The sequence below is a fragment of the Callithrix jacchus genome, chromosome 6, assembly GCF_049354715.1.
Source record: "Callithrix jacchus isolate 240 chromosome 6, calJac240_pri, whole genome shotgun sequence".
Taxonomy (NCBI): Eukaryota; Metazoa; Chordata; class Mammalia; order Primates; family Cebidae; genus Callithrix; species Callithrix jacchus.
In genome coordinates, this window is record NC_133507.1 from 124,829,003 (window position 1) to 124,848,600 (window position 19,598).

The 19,598-nt window shown below is 41.6% G+C and overlaps 1 protein-coding gene and 1 long non-coding RNA gene across 16 annotated transcripts in view; one reads left to right on the forward strand and one right to left on the reverse strand.

Annotated features, from left to right (window-relative positions):
• The window catches only part of RAPH1 (Ras association (RalGDS/AF-6) and pleckstrin homology domains 1), a 91,082-nt gene extending 88,115 nt beyond the window's left edge, over nucleotides 1–2,967 (reverse strand). For 10 of the 15 annotated variants that reach the window (XM_035305415.3, XM_078328242.1, XM_078328241.1 and 7 more), the window contains exon 1: nucleotides 2,418–2,600. The gene's annotated coding sequence lies outside the window, so the exon portion shown is untranslated. Of the gene's footprint in view, nucleotides 1–1,988; nucleotides 2,128–2,259; nucleotides 2,378–2,417; nucleotides 2,601–2,886 lie in introns of those variants that run through there. The other 5 variants (XM_078328243.1, XM_054257811.2, XM_035305408.3 and 2 more) reach the window with 3 other exon arrangements.
• Nucleotides 1,980–18,203, forward strand: LOC128932416 (uncharacterized). Its single transcript, XR_013519066.1, has 2 exons — nucleotides 1,980–2,111; nucleotides 16,374–18,203. It is a non-coding gene; the product is annotated as an uncharacterized LOC128932416 (long non-coding RNA).
• The last annotated feature ends 1,395 nt before the right edge of the window (nucleotides 18,204–19,598 follow it).

Consider the following 19,598-nt stretch of genomic DNA (forward strand, 5'->3'; position numbering starts at 1 on the left):
AATCAGCACATATGAAGTGTTTAAAACAGTGCATGTCATACAATAGTCACTTTTTACTATTACACGTTTAAAATATATTTTTATTGAGATTTAAGTCAAACATCTGCAGGATCTCTGAAATTCTCCAGTTTAGTGAAACAGTTTTAAGAACCAGTTATCTAACCCAAACTTCTCATTTTATAGGTAAAGGAATTAAGAGTCCAAGAAAAGTCATCTGCCTGAGGTCACGTCTTGTTTCACTAATATTAATTTTCCTAAAACTAAGTGTTTGGTATTAACAACAAGAATGTTGACATTCAATCACTTCCAAACCAAGGCACCCAAAGCCATGAAATTCTATAATGTGTAGCCAAGAATCTGTGAATAGTGTGAATAGTAAAACCAAAAGACCTCATAATCAAAGACAATGGTTAAAAACACCTCTTCTGAAAATAAAGTGTTCAATATTTATGAAAACACACCCAATATGCCCACTACTCCACTCCTTTCATCCAGCCACATACTCTATAATCTTAGTGAGACCTCTGGGTCTGAAAAATTAGCTGCTGCTTCTAACAAAGCTAATGTTTATCACAAGGCAACATCTACAAATAATTCTTTATTACATTCAAACAGAAGAGACAGCAATCTAATACAAAATGTCTAATTCAAAAAATCATGAATTAAGCTTTTTGTACTTACTTGAGTAGAGCTATATCTGGTTTCTGGAAAATTCACCACACAAAAAGCAAAATAACCGAGACAATCTTTGAAGGTCAGACTCAACAAGAGTTAAAAGCTATTGAACGTCTCCATTTTGCCCCTCCCCCAAGGTCCTCCTCAATTCGGCTCTCAAAGGATAGCACCACCACTACGTGAAATATCCTCCCCCTTCCCGTCTGAATCTGCTGAAATCCTACTCACCCTTAAAGGTTTCACTTAAATGCCGACGCTTTCGTGCATTCCCTCCTCAATATAGAATTAATGTCTCTTCTTCGCTCTCCTATTCTACACCTCAACATTTTATTATATGATGCACTGTATTACAATTACCTACATTCACTAACCCCCTGCACCGCATCCCAAAAAAAAAACCACCCCGAGAAGGAAAGGAATTTAAGGTGCTGATAAATACCTCTGTGCCAGGCAAGGTGTTATGCATTTTGCATACATTATCTCATTTAATCTGCATGAAAAACATCTGGGGTGGTAAACAGGTGGTGTTATTTCCATTTTACTGACAGGGAATCTATTGCAGAATCCAACAGCTTACCCAACATCACGTTGCTAGCCAATTCCAGGGCGTACGGTTTGCCCCGCTCCAAAAAGCTCTTTCCACCACCCCATGCTTGTTCATCTGGTGTCCCCTGACATAACAGACAGAGGGTAGGTATTCCATAAATGCTGAATTTAATATCCCAATGGACTCAATAGGACCCTTTAATAATCCGATCACATCTCATTCCTAACCCGTTACCTTTATTATTCCTTAACTGGATTTTACCTACATAAGCAGCTCTCCCCATCTCCTTGAGAAATGCTGCAGACAGCATCAACCCTTATTACAAGACTGAGTGAAGAACTTTTCCATTCTCCCGGATTTCCCCAACGGTTTCCCCAACGGATCTTCCCAAAGAATTTAAGAAATGCACACACGCAAGACACATGTAACTCCCCCAAGACTCTTATTTCGTATTAAACAATATCTTCGAGCTTATAAGGTTTATGCGGTTTCCATCTCACACAGTGGGGACACCCTAAGTCACTGCCTTAAGAAAACCACATTTTCCAACCTGTCTTAACACGAAGGCATCCTAATACTATCACACTGCCCCCTCCCTCCGTCCCCCTCCCCTCCCCGCCATGAATTGCAGTTTGGATTTCCGGCGGGAATGTATAATGCACACCGCGAGAGGAGATAGGGTTAAAAAGCAATGAAGCAATTGCTTAGCCTGCTTAATTAGAAAGACACAGTAAGCGCCCCGCCTTCCAAAATCTCTGCACTGAACTCATCTACGAAAGATGTGGGCATCGAAACCCAAGCAATCCGACATCCAGTGGCTGGTTTCTGCGGCTGGTCAGGAAGAGTCCTTTCCTCCCTCCGGTCCTGGGCCACCAGCCGCCAATGCCAGGTCGGAGAACCCTAACCGCACCCTCCCCGGGCGGCCCCTTATCTCATTGTCTCTCAGTCGCGGTCCCGAGGGGCGCAGGGTGCAGTCCAGGCCCCGCCAACCCCCACTGGCCGGGCGCGGTCCAGCCAGCCCAGGTCCCAGCCCCAACCTGGCAGCGACCCCGCCCCAGGCTGCGGCCACCCGCACCGCGCCCAGATGGCGGGACCGGGCGCCGGGAAAATGGAGGCGGGAGCGGCAGGAGCGCCTCAGGGTTCCGCACCCGGCCGGCTCCCTACCCTGGCCCCGAGGGCGAGGCTGAGCACTCACCGCGGCAGCCGGTCGGCCCTCACGCGACCCCAGCTACCGTCACGGCCCGAGGTAGGGAAGCCGCCGCTCGCGCTCCTCCAGCCGCTGCCTTTGCCTCCTCCCCAGGCGCGGCGCTTCCTCGCCAGAGACGCAGCTAAGGCCGGCAACTCCCGCACCGCGCGCTCAGTGACTGACTGACTGACTGGCTGGCGGGAGGCGTCGGCGGCGGTGGCGGCGAGAGCGGGGGCGGGGCGGCTGCAGCGCCCCGCTGCGGCGGAGCGGAGTGTGGCCGCGTCCAGAGGAGACGCAGAGGGCGGCGTTGAGGGCCGGCCGACTGTGGGGCCGACTCGCCGCGGGCCTAGAGAGCTGCCCCCGCCCGCCGCCAACCACTCACTTCCGGCGCAGGCCGCCGCGCCCGCCGCCCTCCTCCAGCCCGCGCCCCCCGCCCCCCGCCCCCCCGCCTGCCCTCCCCTCAGGCGCCGGGCCGCACCCAGCCGCGGCTCCTCTCGTGCCTCGCCTTTCCTCCGCAAGTCCCTGTGAGCTGCCTCCAGGAACCAGTGAATCAGAGAATGAATGAGTGGGGAGGAAAACCCCACCCCCTGCTCTCCTTTCCTAAGAAGCGGGCTCAGAGGCCTCTGTCCGAGCGCCCTGGGAGACACGGCAACCTCGACCTGGTCTGTCGGGGAGATGTACGCATCCACCTTTACGCCGAGACTCCAGAAACGCATCCGGGGTTGGCTCGGACACTTATAGGACCACTGTTGTTGAGATCTGTGAGGCCCTTCTTTCAGAAATCCCATTTTGACCAAAAATTCTCTGCAGTTTCATGCCGCGTATTGGGAAGCATTTAGAAATGGGACATTTAGATGACCTTTAATTAGTTTTTAAATTTCGAAATCTATCCTGCCTCCTTAATTTTTGTCCCTGACCCTATCGGAATTGGGTAGTAGTAACGTATCCGCGTTTTTCCTTATCGCTAAGCTCAGCTGCTGATTATTTTGATGCAGGCTTGACTTAGACTTTTAGATTTTAAGTTATGTCCTTATTTTGACCGTCACCTAAAGTTGATCAAAGCAAGTAAAAAAATAGAATTAAGTTATATTTGGCCACATGCAAAGTAAGTTTGTTGACAGCATTAAAACAATTGAGGATTTGGGAGTGTGACCTGAAATGGGTTGCAATGAACGTTCCCTTTTCATGTCTTACCCTCTGCTTGCTAAGAATTTCTGTTATCTTGAATTTTCACAAAGAATTATTGACTGTACATTTCTGAAATCCTAGAGCCCTCTCTAAAACAAGAGTGTTCATTTCTCTGTCCTGGGGCCAAATCCTGGTCTGGTTAATTACATTTTTACTTCCTGATATTCTTGAGGACTTTCAAGTGGTTTCAGTCTTTTTTGTACAATCTGTTCCAAACTGGTATTTAGCACCATACAATACAGATACTGGCTGCCTTTCACACCTGAGATATTTGTACTTTCGAAACTTAACTGCACTTTTGTATTCTAAGTTCAATAGGTGCGTCCATATTCTTGTATAGAATAACACTGTCTCTTATAAATGAGGATGATCCTGCTTGACCACTTCTTTTAGACTTCTCTTCCTTTCTTGTGGAATTCATCATTTTGCCACCTAGTTATTTCAAGAAGTTCTTCTCTCAAAATGAATGCAATACAACACTTTATTCATCCTTGTATCTTCCACAATATCTAACATAGTATCTTGCACAGTAAGTATTTACAAATTAATAAATGCTTTAAAATGTTTCATAAGTGATAATTTTATACAAATCTATCTAGTCTCTCATCTCATTTCCCTTGTGACCAAGTTTGTTGACATTAGACACACCTGGGTACCAAACCCAATGAATCCTGTAGTTATTCAATGTACTAGGCTGTGTGGTACCCTACAAGGAAGATGATTCATTGAAATTTCCTTAAAAAAATAGACCATTGAGTGCCTTTTACATAGGTGTTAGCCACCTCTTTCCTCCAAGTGCTTAGCCTAAGATCAAGGCTAATTAGAAGAGAAAAAGGTCACTTTCAGTCATTGAGAAAAGTGTTATCAGTTTCTTTAAACCATTAAATCATTCATTCATTCAATAAGAGTTTATTAAGCTTCAATTAAGGCCTAGGAATACAAAGACAAGAAAGACATGACATGATGCTACCTCCCCAAAAAAATCATGCAGTCTGTGGGTAAAGCTGGTAAGGAAGTCACTGTTAGATTAAAAGTCCATTCCCAGGTCAGGAAAGCCTTTCCCATGCAGAGACTCTTGAACTGAATGTTCAATGACAGGGAGGAGCTAACCAGAAGAAGGAGGGAGCAAGCATTCCAAACAAAGAAAATAATATCTTTACAGGTGTGTGGAGGCACCAAACATCACGATGTTTTAGAGGCGCCATAAGTGTATTAGTCTGTTTTCATGCTGCTAATAAAGACATACCTGATACTGGGAAAGAAAAAGAGGTTTAATGGACTTACAGTTCCACATGGCTGGGGAGGCCTCACAATCATGGCAGAAGGCAATTAGGAGCAAGTCACATCTTACATGGATGAGAGCAGGCGAAACTTGTGCAGGGAAACTCCCATTTTTGTTGTTGTTGTTGTTGTTGTTGTTGTTTGAGACAGGAGTCTCACTCTGTCACTGGGCTGGAGTGCAGTGGCGAGATCTCTGCTCACTGCAACCTCCTCCTCCGAGTTGAAGTGATTCTCCTGCCTCAGCCTCCTGAGGAGCTAGGACTACAGGCATGTGCCACCTTGCCCAGCTATTGTTTTGTATTTTTAGTAGAGATGGGATATCACTATGTTGGCCAGTGTGGTCTCAATCTCTTGACCTCGTGATCCACCCACCTCAGCCTCCCAGAGTTCTGGGATTACAGGTGTGAGCCACCTCACCCGGCCAAAACTCCCATTTTTAAAACCATCAGATCTCATGAGACTTATTCACAGTCAGGAGAACAGCATGAGAAAGATCCACCCTCATGATTCAACCATCTCCCACTGAGTCTCTTCCACAACAGGTGGAAATTATGGGAGCTGTAAGATGAGATTTGGGTAGGGACACAGAGCCAAACCATATTGGTAAGTAATTCCATTTTGTCAGAACAGACACAGAGAAGAGTTAAAGAGTTTGGAGGAAAGGGTGATAAGGGCTTCATTCATGAAGTGGCTCTTGCTAAACTAAGGAGTTTGAAGTGGACACTCTGGGAAATGTAATGAATAATAAATCTTTGAAGTTTTTTAGCCCCCAGAGCAACTGAGTTTGTGTTTTGGAGACCAAGAAGACCAGACTGGAGCGGGAGAAAATTAAGAGGTGATGATAACAACCCAAAACCTAATAAGATGTGTGCTGCAGGTCTCATTAAAAGCAAGAGGTCATAAAACGGGAAGGAGGAACTAGATGGGAGACATATTAAGGAGGCAGAATCTACAGAATATATAACTGGATATGAGGAAGTGAATGCAATGGAGACATTTAAAGTGACTCTCAGGATTCAGGTTTAGGAGAATGAATGGTGATGACCTCTGAAATAAAGAGCGTGGAAAAAAGAGCAGGTTTTAGGGAACTGGCTGAATGCCTGTATGACAAAGAATAGTACCATACATCCAGGCATCTTAGTCTATCTTTTCCCAAAGTGTGTTCTTTGGAACTCTAGTCCCACAAGATTTTAGTAGGTGTAATTTCCCCTCAAAATTTTAAGTTCCTTTAATAAATGAGAAAGCTAGGTTAAACAGTTCAATGGGTTTCTAAACTAGAGAGGTTTCTGGTGGTTTTAATATTTTAATGAGCATTGGGAATTTCTGAGGTAGATATTATATACAAGTGCTTCCCAAATGTATTCAACCATGAAACCCTTTTTCCAATGGAACATCTTATAAGACAAGTGTTCCACAGTACACACTTTGGGAAATGCTGACTGAAACCAGACATTGATTTGTAGTAAAGGGGACGGTGGCTCAGGACATGAAGTGACTTGCCTAAAGTTAAACAGCTGTTGCTAGAAGATACTGGACTAGGGTCTGTATCTTCTGACCCCAGTCACATTCTCTTTCCAGTACAAACTGCTTTACAATTTACAAACTCATTCTAGCACCTTCCACCAATCATGGGGAGAAGAATAAAAAATTATGGAATATATCCTTTTAAATGATATTTTGAATCAGTAATTTTAAAAGATATGCTAATTTTTAATGGTTAATATTTTATATAAGATTAAAAAATTTGTACTGGAGAAGTGGGACTGATTATCACCTTCATATGATCTTTCTGATAATTGAACGGAGACGTATAATAAAATTAAATTACCCAACTAAATAGAACATTCATCTAGTTGTCTTATCCCTGAAGTAACTTTAAATAAAATAAGCTTCCAGGAATTGATAGAAACATTATAACTCTGCCCCAAAATTTTAGTGTTGATTTTATTCCCCCTGCACATAGAAGGAAATGTCTGGTACTATGAAAATCCACACCAGATTTTGACTTCTTCTCTGTCACAATTCCCCTGATTCTGAAAACTCTAATAGCTAATGGATGAGAGAGTTTTCTTATCCTAAATTCATATTCTTAATCCCCAAAGGAGGAATTTTAGTACTTCCTATTCTTAGAAAAATGAGACAATTTTTTTTAATTTTCAAGAGACCTCTTAGGACTCTGGGACAAAAGAGTAGCTTCTATACACATTGCCTTTGAAACAAGTTATTAATGTTTTAATTTATGTTTCAGTATTTTATAAAGTATTTGTTTCATTTCTGAATGCTATATTAATTTTTAGTAAGCAAATCAAGGACCATCATACTCAGTGTAAATATGTTGAGTGAATGAGTAATTTAATTACTTTATTTATTTATTTATTTTTAGGCAGAGTCTTGCTCTGTTGCCCAGGTTGGAGTGCAGTGGCACAATCTCAGCTCACTGCAACCTCTACCTCCCAGGTTCAAGACATTCTCCTGCCTTAGCATCCCGAGTAGCTGGGATGACAGACATACGCCACCATGCCCAGCTAATTTTTGTATTTTTAGTAGAGATGGGGTTTTACCATGTTGACCAGCTGGTCTTGAACTCCTGACCACAGATGATACACCTGCCTTGCCTCCCAAAGTGCCAGGATTACAGGCATGGGCCACTGTGCCTGGCCAGTAATTAATTACTTTAAATTTTCAGTAGCTGGCAAGGTGCAGTGGCTCACATCTGTAATCCCAGCACTTTGGGAGGCCGGATCATGAGGTCAGAAGTTTGAGACCACCCTGACCAACATGGGGAAACCCTATCTCTATTAAAAATACAAAAATTAGCCAGACATGGTGGCGCATGCCTGTAATCCCAGCTACTCAGGAGGCTGAGGCAGGAGAGTCACTTGAACCTGGGAGACAGAGGTTGTAGTGAGCCAAGATAGCGCCGCTGCACTCCAGTCTGGGCCACAGAGTGAGGCTCCATCTCAAAAAAGAAAAAAAAAAGCAAAACTCAACTTTAGCAGCCATAAGTAGTGGAGAAAACACTATTATTAATCCATTTATCAAATTAATTACATTTATTTCCTTAATGTTCACTGTGTCCCCAGCTCTGTCTAGAATCACTAGAGAAATACATGAAATAGTCTCTGATTTTTAAAAATGATTCCACCCATTGTTGACAAAAATGGGAAGAAACAGCCACTCTTATTCCTGCAAGTGGGAGTAGTCATTGCAAACTTTTTCTGTAGGGCAGTTGGCAGTAGATATTCAAAGGGGTAAGAACAAAACATTAGCTAGGATATTGTGGGATAATGGCAAATATTTGGAAATCCCCTAAATGTCTAGCCATGGGAAGTTATTTAAGAAAATGAAGGCTAAGCATGGTGGCTCACACCTCTAATCCCAGCACTTTGGGAGGCTGAGGTGGGCAAATCACTTGAGGTCAGGAGTTCAAGATCAGACTGGCCAAGATCGTGAAACCCCATCTCTACTAAAAATACAAAAATTAGCTGGGTATGGTGGTGCACACCTGTAATCCCAGGTACTTGGGAGGCTGAGGTGGGAGAATCACTTGAACCTCGGAGGCAGAGATTGTAGTGAGTCAAGATTGTACCACTGCACTCAAGCCTGGGTGACAGAGCAAGACACTGTCTCAAAAAAAAAAAAAAAAGAAAATGATGATTCGTCAAGTATTTTTTGACATGAAAAGACGTTCACAATATGTTGATTAAAAAGTTACAAATATTATGTACAATATGAACCCATGAGAAAACATATATAGGAAAAACCTAGAAGGAAATGCAAGAAGATGAAGTGTTTATTGCAGAGTGGTATGATTGTGGTGCTTTCTTTTCCTACTTTATCTTTTAACAACAAATTTGTATTCTTTAATTGGCAATTAAATGAATTGCACTACACCAATAGTTACGAAGAGAAATCTCTTAAAATGTTGAGGAAAACAACAATGTAAAGTATATATATTATTTAATGAAAAATAATTTTACTTTAAAAGGGGAACTCTGCATTCAAGAAATTTTATTCCAAATAGCATAAACATAGAGACAAAAACATAGGAAATAACCAGAGAACAACTAAATATGAAGCTCTGATACAGACTGTAAGTACAATAGTAGTTAAGGGAAGAGGGAAATCAACAGAGGTTAGAGCAGGTTAGGATAACTTCATGGAACAAATGATACTTAGCTCACACTTAGAATCTGAATGCCAAGAGGAGAATCAGAGTTGGGGTAGTAAAAGAGGAGTGAATCAAGCCCAAATTGGAGGCATCTCATTCCTCCCAGTCAAACATTAACAACTGCTGAACACTTGATCCTTGCCTTTAACTATATTTCTGCTTCTTGCATATAAGTGAGATTTAAATACCCTATGTGATATAAATATGTAGCAAACAGAGTATGACATACCTACACCTAATAAAAAATTATTTTAGTTTTTTTTTTCTAAGGAGTAGCCCTTAGCTGGGCGCGGTGGCTCACGCCTGTAATCCCAGCACTTTGGGAGGCTGAGGCAGGTGGATCATGAGGTCAGGGGTTCGAGACCAGCTTGACCAACATGGTGAAACCCCATCTCTACTTAAAAATACAAAATTTACGCGGGCATGGTGACGCACACCTGTTATCCCAGCTACTTGAGAGACTGAGGCAGGAGAATCACTTGAACCTGGGAGCTGGAGGTTGCAGTGAGCCGAGAGTGCACCATTGCATTCCAGCCTGGGTAACAGAGTGAGACTCAATCTCACCAAAAAAAAAAAAAAAAAAAGTAGCCCTTTTGGGCCAGGCGAGGTGGTTCACGCCTGTAATCCCAGCACTTTGGGAGGTCCAGGCGGGTGGATTACCTGAGGTCAGAAGTTTGAGACCAACCTGGCCAACATTGCTGAAAACCTGTCTCTACTAAAAATTCAAAAAATTAACTGGGCGTGGTGAAGCCACCTTTAGTCCCAGCTACTCAGCAGGCTGAGGCAGGAGAACTGGAGGTTACAGTGAGTCAAGATATCACCACTGCACCTAGCCAGGGTGACAAAGCAAGACTCTGTCTCAAAAAAAAAAAAAAAAGTGGTCCTTCTGGAGAGGCTTTTTATCGGCAAAAGCTATAAAACTGGACATTTCCAGATATGTACTTAGAACAAAAACAAACTATTATGCAAGAATAGTTATCACAATAACCTGAACCCTTGTGAGCATTCTGACGTCTATACCAGTCAGACCACAAATTAATTCAACCAACTAGAACTCAGCAATTCTCTGACTATACACATGTTAGAGTGCAATTATTAAGCCAGATTTTCAAGGTGATAACTCAATTGCTACCAGTAATATTAACTACACATAATAGAGTGAGTGAATGACTTGTGTTTAGTGCCTAATAATAAGCCAAAAATGTTACACCTATCTCAGAAATGCCTGTAGTGGGAAAAAAATGGCAGAAGCTGAACTTCCGTTTTTTTTTTTTTTTTAAGTAAACACTGGGGAAATTGTTTTATTAGAGCTAAAGAGGTCTAACAACCAATGCAGTAGAGTCCATTTTTGAATGTGCCAGCCATTTTTCCAACTCCACACCCTTGCAATTACTATTCATTCCCTCTGTCTAGAATCTCCTTTTCTTCTCTGTCTGGTCTGCTTCTATTCATTACAGTTCAGCTGTCTCCTTCATCCCCAGTTCCCCGTATTTGCCACATCCTATGTGTTCTCAAAAAACTCTAGATATTGGTATTAGAACATTTCGTGCATGTGTCTGACTCCTCTGAAAAACCATGAGCAGCTTGGACGACAAGATCAAAACTCAGTCTTGAAAACAACAACAACAACAAAACAAAACAAAACAAAAAACATGAGTCTTCAAAGGGCAAAGACCGTGACTTCATATGTGTATTTTCTTTATCACCTTGCATGTCGTCTTGCACACAGCAAAGTTCAGCAGTATTTGTCAAGGAAAGGATGATGAGAGATATGGTTAAGAAAAGTGTGGCAACAGCCGGGTGCAGTGGCTCACACCTGTAATCCCAGCACTCTGGGAGGCCAAGGCGGGCAGATCATGCAGTTAAGAGATCAAGACCAACCTGGCCAACATGTTAAATCCCCGTCTCTACTTAAAATACAAAAAACTAGCTGGGCATGGTGGCACACGTCTGTAATCCTAGCTACTCGGGAGGCTGAGGCAAGAGAATTGCTTGAGCCAGGGAGGCGGAGGTTGCAGTGAGCCGAGATTGCGCTACTGCACTCCAGCCTGGTGACAGAATGAGATGCTGTCTCAAAAAAAAAAAAAAAAAAAAAAGAAAAGTCTGGCAACGTTTTGAAGAAAGTTAGGAGTAAGGTAAACAATCAGAAGTCTGGTTGTATTAATCAGGAATGAAATGATGAGAAATGACAAAGGAGGAAGATTGAACTACATTTGGAAAAACTGACAGACACAGGTAACAGGTTGGACCAGGGTAAGAAAATTGGACATATTGGACAAGGGTAAGAGGAAGAAGAGTCCAAGATGACTCCAGGGTTTTTAGACTGCAGGAATATTGAAAGCAGAGGATTGATAGCATCACTGAATCAACAGATAGATACCAAGTGCCTGTCGAGTTCAAGGCACTGTGCTGAGTGATGAGGAAACCACAGGAAAGAGTTACAGCTTTCCATACCCTACAAAGTAATGTCTGCTAACCATAAGGGCAGCTGAGGGGCATGAGTTCAGTTTTGGACAAGTTGGATTTGAAGTTATGGTGGACATCCAAGTGGATCTGTTCTTAGCTTGCTGGAAATAAAGAACTGGGTTGTCCTCAAGGCTAATAATTGTGCCTTTTTAATCACTGAATATCCAGTCTCTACCTTCTATCACAGTGTCTAAGACATTGCTGGATTAGTTTCCTAGGGCTGCTATAACAAAAAGAAATAGACTCAGTTGCTTACACAACAGAAATTTACTTTCTCCCAGTTCTGGAGGCTGGAAGTCCGAGATAAGCTGTTGGCAGGCTTGGTTTCTTTGGAGGCCTCTCATCTTGGCATGTAGGTGGTTGTCTTCTCCCTGTGTCTTCACATGGTCATCTCTGCAGTCATGTGTCTGGTGTCTCTGTATGCTTTTCTTTTATTTGGTTTTTTGTTTTGTTTTGTTTTTTTGAGATGGAGTTTCACTCTTGTTACCCAGGCTGGAGTGCAATGGCGCGATCTTTGCTCACCGCAACCTCCGCCTCCTGGGTTCAGGCAATTCTTTTGCCTCAGCCTCCTGAGTAGCTGGGACTACAGGCATGCACCACCATGCCCAGCTAATTTTTGTATTTTTAATAGAGACGGGGTTTCACCATGTTGACCAGGATGGTCTAGATTTCTTGACCTCGTGATCCACCCGCCTCGGCCTCCCAAAGTGCTGGGATAATAGGCGTGAGCCACCGCACCCGGTCCTTTTTTTTTTTTTGAGACAGAGTTTTGCTCTTGTTGCCCAGACTGGATTGCAATGGCACGATCTTGATTCACTGCAACCTCCACCTCCCGGGTTCAAGCGATTCTCCTGCCTCAGCCCACCGAGTAGCTGGGCTTACAGGCATGCGCCACTATGCCCAGCTAATTTTTGTATTTTTAGTAGAGATGGGGTTTCTCCATGTTGGTCAGTCTGGTCATGTGCAAAATTGCAATGAATGTGGTGCATTAATTCAGTCTATCAACCCCTGCCTATTTATCAGTGATTCTTTGCTTCAGATGATTTGTGTCTGAGATTTTCATCGAATAAATGTGCATGATTAATATACCCCAGAAGTAATCAAGGAGGTTCAATCTGTAAAAAAAAAATGAAGTATTATCTAGGTTTCCAGATTTGATGTTCAACATGTATGTATGTAACGTATAAGCAAAATGTGCTTTTATGGAAGTTTCAAAGTCCTGTTATTTAATGAAAAACATTTTTAGATTCTCCTAATATTATACGTTTAGCATTAAACACATTTTCCTTTATAATTCATTTAAAGCAGTGATGAGTGAGTTAAGAAATTACTATCAGTCGGGAGCAGTGGGTCACACCTGTAATCCTAGCACTTTGGGAGGCCAAGGTGGGTGGATCACGAGGTCAGGAGTTCCAGGCCAGCCTGGCCAGCATGATGGAACCCTGTCTCTACTAAAAATACAAAAATTAGCATGCACCTATAGTCCTAGCTACTCGGGAGGCTGAGGCAGGAGAATTGCTTGAACCCAGGAGGCTGAGGTCATGCCACTGTACTCCAGCCTGGGCAACAGAGGGAGACTCTGTCTCAAAAAAGAAAGAAAGAAAGAAAAAAGAAATCACTCTCTCCCTTTGCTACCTCATGGTCATGTTTGTATGATTCTTTGAGCTGCTTGAGAACAGTCATTTGAAAAATATGTCATGGAGAAACAAACAAAGTAAACAGATGCATAGCTGATCACTAGAACTTTTGTTCAGTTATACACTTTGAGGCACAGCTATGCCAAAGAACATGACATTACCTAAGTGCTGTCACTGAGTCCCATCAGTCATGCCTTTCAAATATCCCTATATTGTCTCTTCCTCACTGTTCTCTCTGCCACCACCCCTCTTGAAACCATCATCTCATACCAGGGGTTTGCAGAACGCTGTGGGCCGGTTTCCTGTAAACCCCCTCTCCTCTCTGAAACACTCCTAACCAATCTCTGCCACTACCAGGACCACTTTCGCACAAATTTTCTGCTAAAAAACAACAACAATAAAGATGTACAATGTTTTTATTTTGAAAAATATACATCACAAAACATCATGTACTGTATGAGTCTGATATTGTTGAAAACAAAAACCCAAGCCCAGAAAGGTGAATATGTATTTATTGCATTAATTTCCTATTGCCTCTGTAACAAACTGCCATAAAACTCAGTTGCTTAATACAATACAGTTATTATCTTAGAGTTCTGGAGGTCAGAAGTCCAAAATCAGTCTCAGTGATCTAAAATTCAGGTGTCAACAGAACTTTGTTTCTTCTAGAAGCTCTAGGGGAAAATTCATTTCTTTGCCTTTTCTAGATTCTAGAGGTTGTCTGTATTCTTTGGCTTAGGGCTCCATCTTCAATCTTCAAAGCCAGCCAGGTAGTATCTTCCAATTTCTCTCTGACTCTGACTCTCCTGTGTCCCTCTTATAAAGACCACAGCAATTATACTGGGCCCTTCAAATAATTTAGGATAATCTTTCATCTCAAGATTCTTAATTACAACTGCAAAATCTCTTTTGCCATGTAAAATAAACCTGCATTCATAGGTTCCAGGAATTAGAATATGGATATCTTTTGTGAGGTGGGGCATGACTCTATCACACCCAAACACAGATACATACCAATGCACAATACATATGAAAAAACAAACTGATAGAAAGGATACCAAAGTGTTAATGGGTTGTTATCTCTAGGTTTGTGACTTAGGTGATGTTAATTTTTACTTCTTTGTGTTTCAGCAATATTTCTAGTTTTCAAATGATCTTGCATTACTTTTGTGTAGAGTGTCAACAACAAAAACAATTCAATAAATGTTACTATAGGGGACATCTGCTATTTCCTCTGTCCTGTTTTTTTTCTTCTGGAGACAGCAAATTTCTTTTGGAACTGCTCCTCCCAACCCAGCCCCTAACTCAACCCTGTAGTTCTTAGGAATGCTGCCAATCAAGCTACCTCTTTCTTTCTTTCTTTTTTTTTTTCTTTTTTTCCTTCTGTCTTCTGATTTTTGTTGGTTTAAAGAGGTACCTCTTTCTTTACCCTGGTTGCAGGAGAGAACATGTGATACACACTAAGGTAACTAAAGGCATTCGAGTTTCCTTCCTTCCTTCCTTCCTTCCTTCCTTCCTTCCTTCCTTCCTTCCTTCCTTCCTTCCCTCCCTCCCTCCCTCCCTCCCTCCCTCCCTCCTTCCTTCCTTCCCTCCCTCCCTTCTTCCTTCCCTCCCTTCTTCCTTCCTTCCTTCCTTCTGCTCTCTCTTTTAGCTGGAATTAGGAAAAAAAGTTCATTCTTTGATGAGACTCTCAGGAAAATGCAAACCAGAAAATGTTGATGACTATGGCTCTAATATCATAGAAAACATGTCAGCAAAGCAAAGATGAAGAAAAGAGAGAGAGAGAGAGAGAGAGAGAGAGAGAGAGAGAGAGAGAGAGAGAGAGAGAGAGAGAGAATCCTAGCGGTATTCGCATCCTTGGTTCAGTTTGTCTGAGGACCAATTCTATTTCCCTCCTTCCCTAGGTTTGGATATATAAACGGATAGATTCTCCTTTCTGCCAAAACTGGCTGTTTCTATCATTTGCAACAAGAGTCAGGATTAAAATAGGAATCTTTTTAAGCCTGCAACAATTCCTGGTTTCTTGTAACAGTTTCCAATTAGCTCCTCTGACTGACTTCAAATCTGTTCACAACCCCCTCCTTCTCTGCCTCCACTTGGCTGACCTCATCTTTTCTTACTCAGTTTATGGAGTTTGCTTTTAAGGCTTTGCTCTTGTTAGACTTCTTGTCTGGACTATCTTCATTTCCCCTTCCCTGCCCATCCAAATCCTATAAAACCTTCCCAGCCACTCCCAGTACACATCCATGAAATATTCTCCAAATCAGCCTTGGAATTCCCATTCTCTCTCAGAATGTTTATAATATGTAAGGTCTAAATCATGTATTCCAGACCTATATCCACTTTTTATGGTTTGAGGTCACTCCAAATAAATTATAAACCCCATGAGGACTAGAACCATACCACGTCTTACATATTGCACGCAAATAGCTAATTAATTAAATCACATGTTAAGAAGAAGCTCAGAAATATTAAGGGAGAGTCTTCCATGGAAGAAAGTGCAGTGGACATTGTGAATATTTGTAAGTGAGAAATGGCCTGGTACACTGGAGGACAGTTTCATGACACTAAGTTGTTATTCTTATACTGTATGTTTTCTCATCATTTCCACAAAGATAATTTAAGAATGGGAAGTAAGACCTGATGAGAAAAGAAGCCAGAATTATTTAGCTGTGAGAAGAAACAGTGGAAAGCAGACCTAACGATCTTAACATTTGTGAAAATTTGCTATCCAGAAGATAGGGTTCCTCCTGTTGAGGAATTAAGAATGAGGTGGGGAATAAGAATATAATCACATGATGAAATTTAAGTATGTCTAGATAGACTTTTCACCGCGGGGGTGTCAAACAATAAAATGAGTTCTGAACTTTGTATAATGTATTTCTTTTCCCTTTTCTTTTTTTGAGACAGAGTTTCTCTCTGTCACCCAGGCTAGAGTACAGTGGTGAGATGTAGGCTTGCTATGACCTCCATCTCCCAGGCTCAAGCAATTCTCCTTGAGTAGCTGGGATTATAGGTGTGAGCCACCATGCCCTGCTAATTTTTGTATTTTTTGTAGAGACAGGGTTTTGTAGGGACATATTGGTCAGGATGGTCTCGAACTCCTGGCCTCAGGTGATCCTCCTACCCCAGCCTCCCAAAGTGCTGGGATTACAGGCGTGAGTCACTGCTCCTGGTATGTATAATGTATTTCTACGGTAATTCTAAAAAAAGTCTTTTTAGGTTTTGCAGATGCTACGCCGGGAGCCCTGTACTATCAGCCATGGTCAACCCCACTCTGTTCTCCAACACCACTGGTGAGGTGAGCCCTTGGGCCGCATCTACTTCGAGCTGTTTGCAGACAAGATTCCAAAGACAGCAGAAAACTTTCATGCTCTGAGCACTGGAGAGAAAGGATTTGGTTATAAGGGTTCCTGCTTTCACTGAATTATTCCAGGGTTTATGTGTCAGAGTGGTGACTTCATAAGCCATAATGGCACTGGTGGCAAGTCCATCTATGGGGAGAAATTTGATGATGAGAACTTCATCCTAAAGCATACAGGTCCTGGCATCTTGTCCGTGGCCAATGCTGGACCCAACACAAATGGTTCCTAGTTTTTAATCTGCATCGCCAACACTGAGTGGTTGGATGGCAAACGTGGTCTTTGGCAAAGTGAAAGAACGCATGAATATTGTGGAGCCCGTGGAGCGCTTTTGGTCCAGGAATGGTGAGACCAGCAAGAAGATCACCATTGCTGACTGTGGACAACTCTAATTAGTTTGACTTGCGTTTTATCTTAACCACCAGACTATTCCTTCTGTAACTCGGGAGAGCACACTCCACCCATTTGTTCGCAGTAGCCGAGAGTCTTTGTGCTCTTACTGCAGTTCCCTTTGGGTTCCATGTTTTTCCTTGTTTCTTTCCATGCCTAGCCAATTGCAGAGTTAAGTTTATGATTATGAAATAGAAACTAAATAACAATTGTCAAAAAAAGTCTTTTTAAAATGGCTTATGGGTAATTTTGTCTAAAAATAAGGAATTGAATAAGGTGACCACAAAAATTTCTTACGAACTCTAAGAATCTTCTTTGTAAGACTTTTATACAGAGGGGAGAAAAGTTTTTAAATGTTACATCCCCATATGCAGATGCTTTTATCATTTTCACCATGAAAGGAGGATCTCTTATTCCAGATACATACAGGGATAAGTTAAAAACCTCTGCCTGATCTATATTTATCTGCTTGCTTCCAAGGGAAAACTTAACTAGGCTCAGTTGTAACCCTATATCTGCTTATGAAATTATATTAATATCTGCATGTTTTTACATCAAGTGGAAGAATAAATTTTAAGTCCAAATCAGGTATTACAAACACTCAGCAGTATTCCCTGCTTGGACAATTACATCCTTTTCCCAATAATTCTAACATTAACACAAAACAGAGCCCAACTCTGTGTAGTACTGTGAAGTAGGACCAGCAGGGCACCAGTGAAATGTCCCAGCCCATATCTGGAGCTGGGGTCAGGGGAGGAATAAGTAGGTAATGTATAGGGCACTTTTAGAGCAATAAAATTGTTCTGCCTGATGCTGTAGTAATGGATACACAAAAATACACATTCGTGAAAATCTGTAGAATGTACAACACAAAGAGTGAACCCCAGTGTAAATGATGGATTTTTGTTAATAACATATCAATATAGCCTCATCAATTGTAACAAATGTGCCACAGTAATGTAAGGTGTTAATAAAAAGGGAAGCTGGAGAGGAAGTGTGAAGGAAGCATATAGGAACTCTGTACTTCCCATTCAACTTTTCTGTAAACCTAAAACTGCTCCAAAAATAGCCTATTAAAAAAAAAAAGTAATTCCAAACACCTGAATTAGTACTTATTTGGAGAAAAGAAAGGAAGCATAAAATAACCATATTGCTATCTTTTATTAAGAATATTATGCATTACGGATATTTATCCATAGTAAACTGTCTCCCCTATATTTTAAGCATCCAAGAAAAAAAATATCTTATTGCTGTAATGACCAGAGTCTCATTGGAAATAAATTAAACTTGAAGCCATGAATATTTTTTGTGACTTTGTTTACTCACTATGTGACAATATTGGAGAGAATATCATATTGTCCCCCACAAACTTATAATACTTATGGCGAACTTTACCCTTTCCTTTCCTACCTCTATTTCTACAACAACTCATTATCCATTTCGACCTTTATTTGGGTAAAAACATTGGCATCAAAGCTGGATTATGGACAGATAAGGGTAAAGTGTTTTCATTCCCTGTTCTTGTCTTTACACTGTATTTCAGAACTGGAACAAATAATGGGCATAACAGTTCTCCAGGAAGAATAATTCCTTTCAAAGCCCTCTCTTATAGACATTACAGCCTAGTAGAGAAGTTAGACAGTGAGTATTACCAAAGGCAGGTAAAAGGGTTCTATAAGAGCACATAACAGGGAATACACTTGGGGAATGAATGTTGTCTGTGAGCTCAGGGAACAAATGAATGGGGGAATGAAATAATTGCTTGAATGAATGGAGTGGTTTGAGGAATGTCACAGGACTGTATATTTAATATATGAATTATTTATACATTTATATTATAAATATATGTATAATATATTATGTATATATTAATAAAAAGTACATTATACATTTGGTATACACTGGTACACTAAATGCTTCATATATATATACACACATATATATACATATAAATGTATATATATGTTTTTTTTTTTGAGACTGAGACTTGCTTTGTCGCCAGGCTGGAGTGCAGTGGCGCGATCTTGGCTCACTGCAACCTCAGGCTCCTTGGTTTAAGCGATTCCCCAGTCTCAGCCTCCAGAGTAGCTGGGACTACAGGCACACACCAACACACCCAGCTAATTTTTTGTATTTTCGTAGAGACGAGGTTTCACCATGCTGGCCAGGATTGTCTCGATCTCTTGATTGTCTCAATCTCATGATCCACCCACCTTGGCCTCCCAAAGCACTGGGATTACAGGCATGAACCACCGTGCCCAGCCGCTTCATATATATTTAAAGATCATATTCTCAGATGAACACAGCTAGTTCTTACATGTGGTTCACCACAGTAAACAAAACTGGATTTTTTTTCTAAAGAATACCAGCTATTGGTGAAAGAGACCACTACCCTTTTTCAGTAGAGGAAGGAGTTATATCTTCTTTGTCTATGCTTTCAAGCATCTCTGTTTAGTTGTTCTGGCTATGACTCTCAATCCTCAAACTCTCATGAGTGAAAAATTTAATATTTCTTAGTTTTCATGAATTAAATTAACTCTGATTTCAAGTCTCCCATTCTACAAGGAAAGTTAGAAATTCAAGATCAGTCATTGCTGGGGCTCCCCTCCCCTGGGAGGCAGAGGCCTTACATAGCTTCAAGCACAGGAAGGTCCTTTCCTTTATCTGCCCACACTGGGTTCCCTGGAAGGTGTTC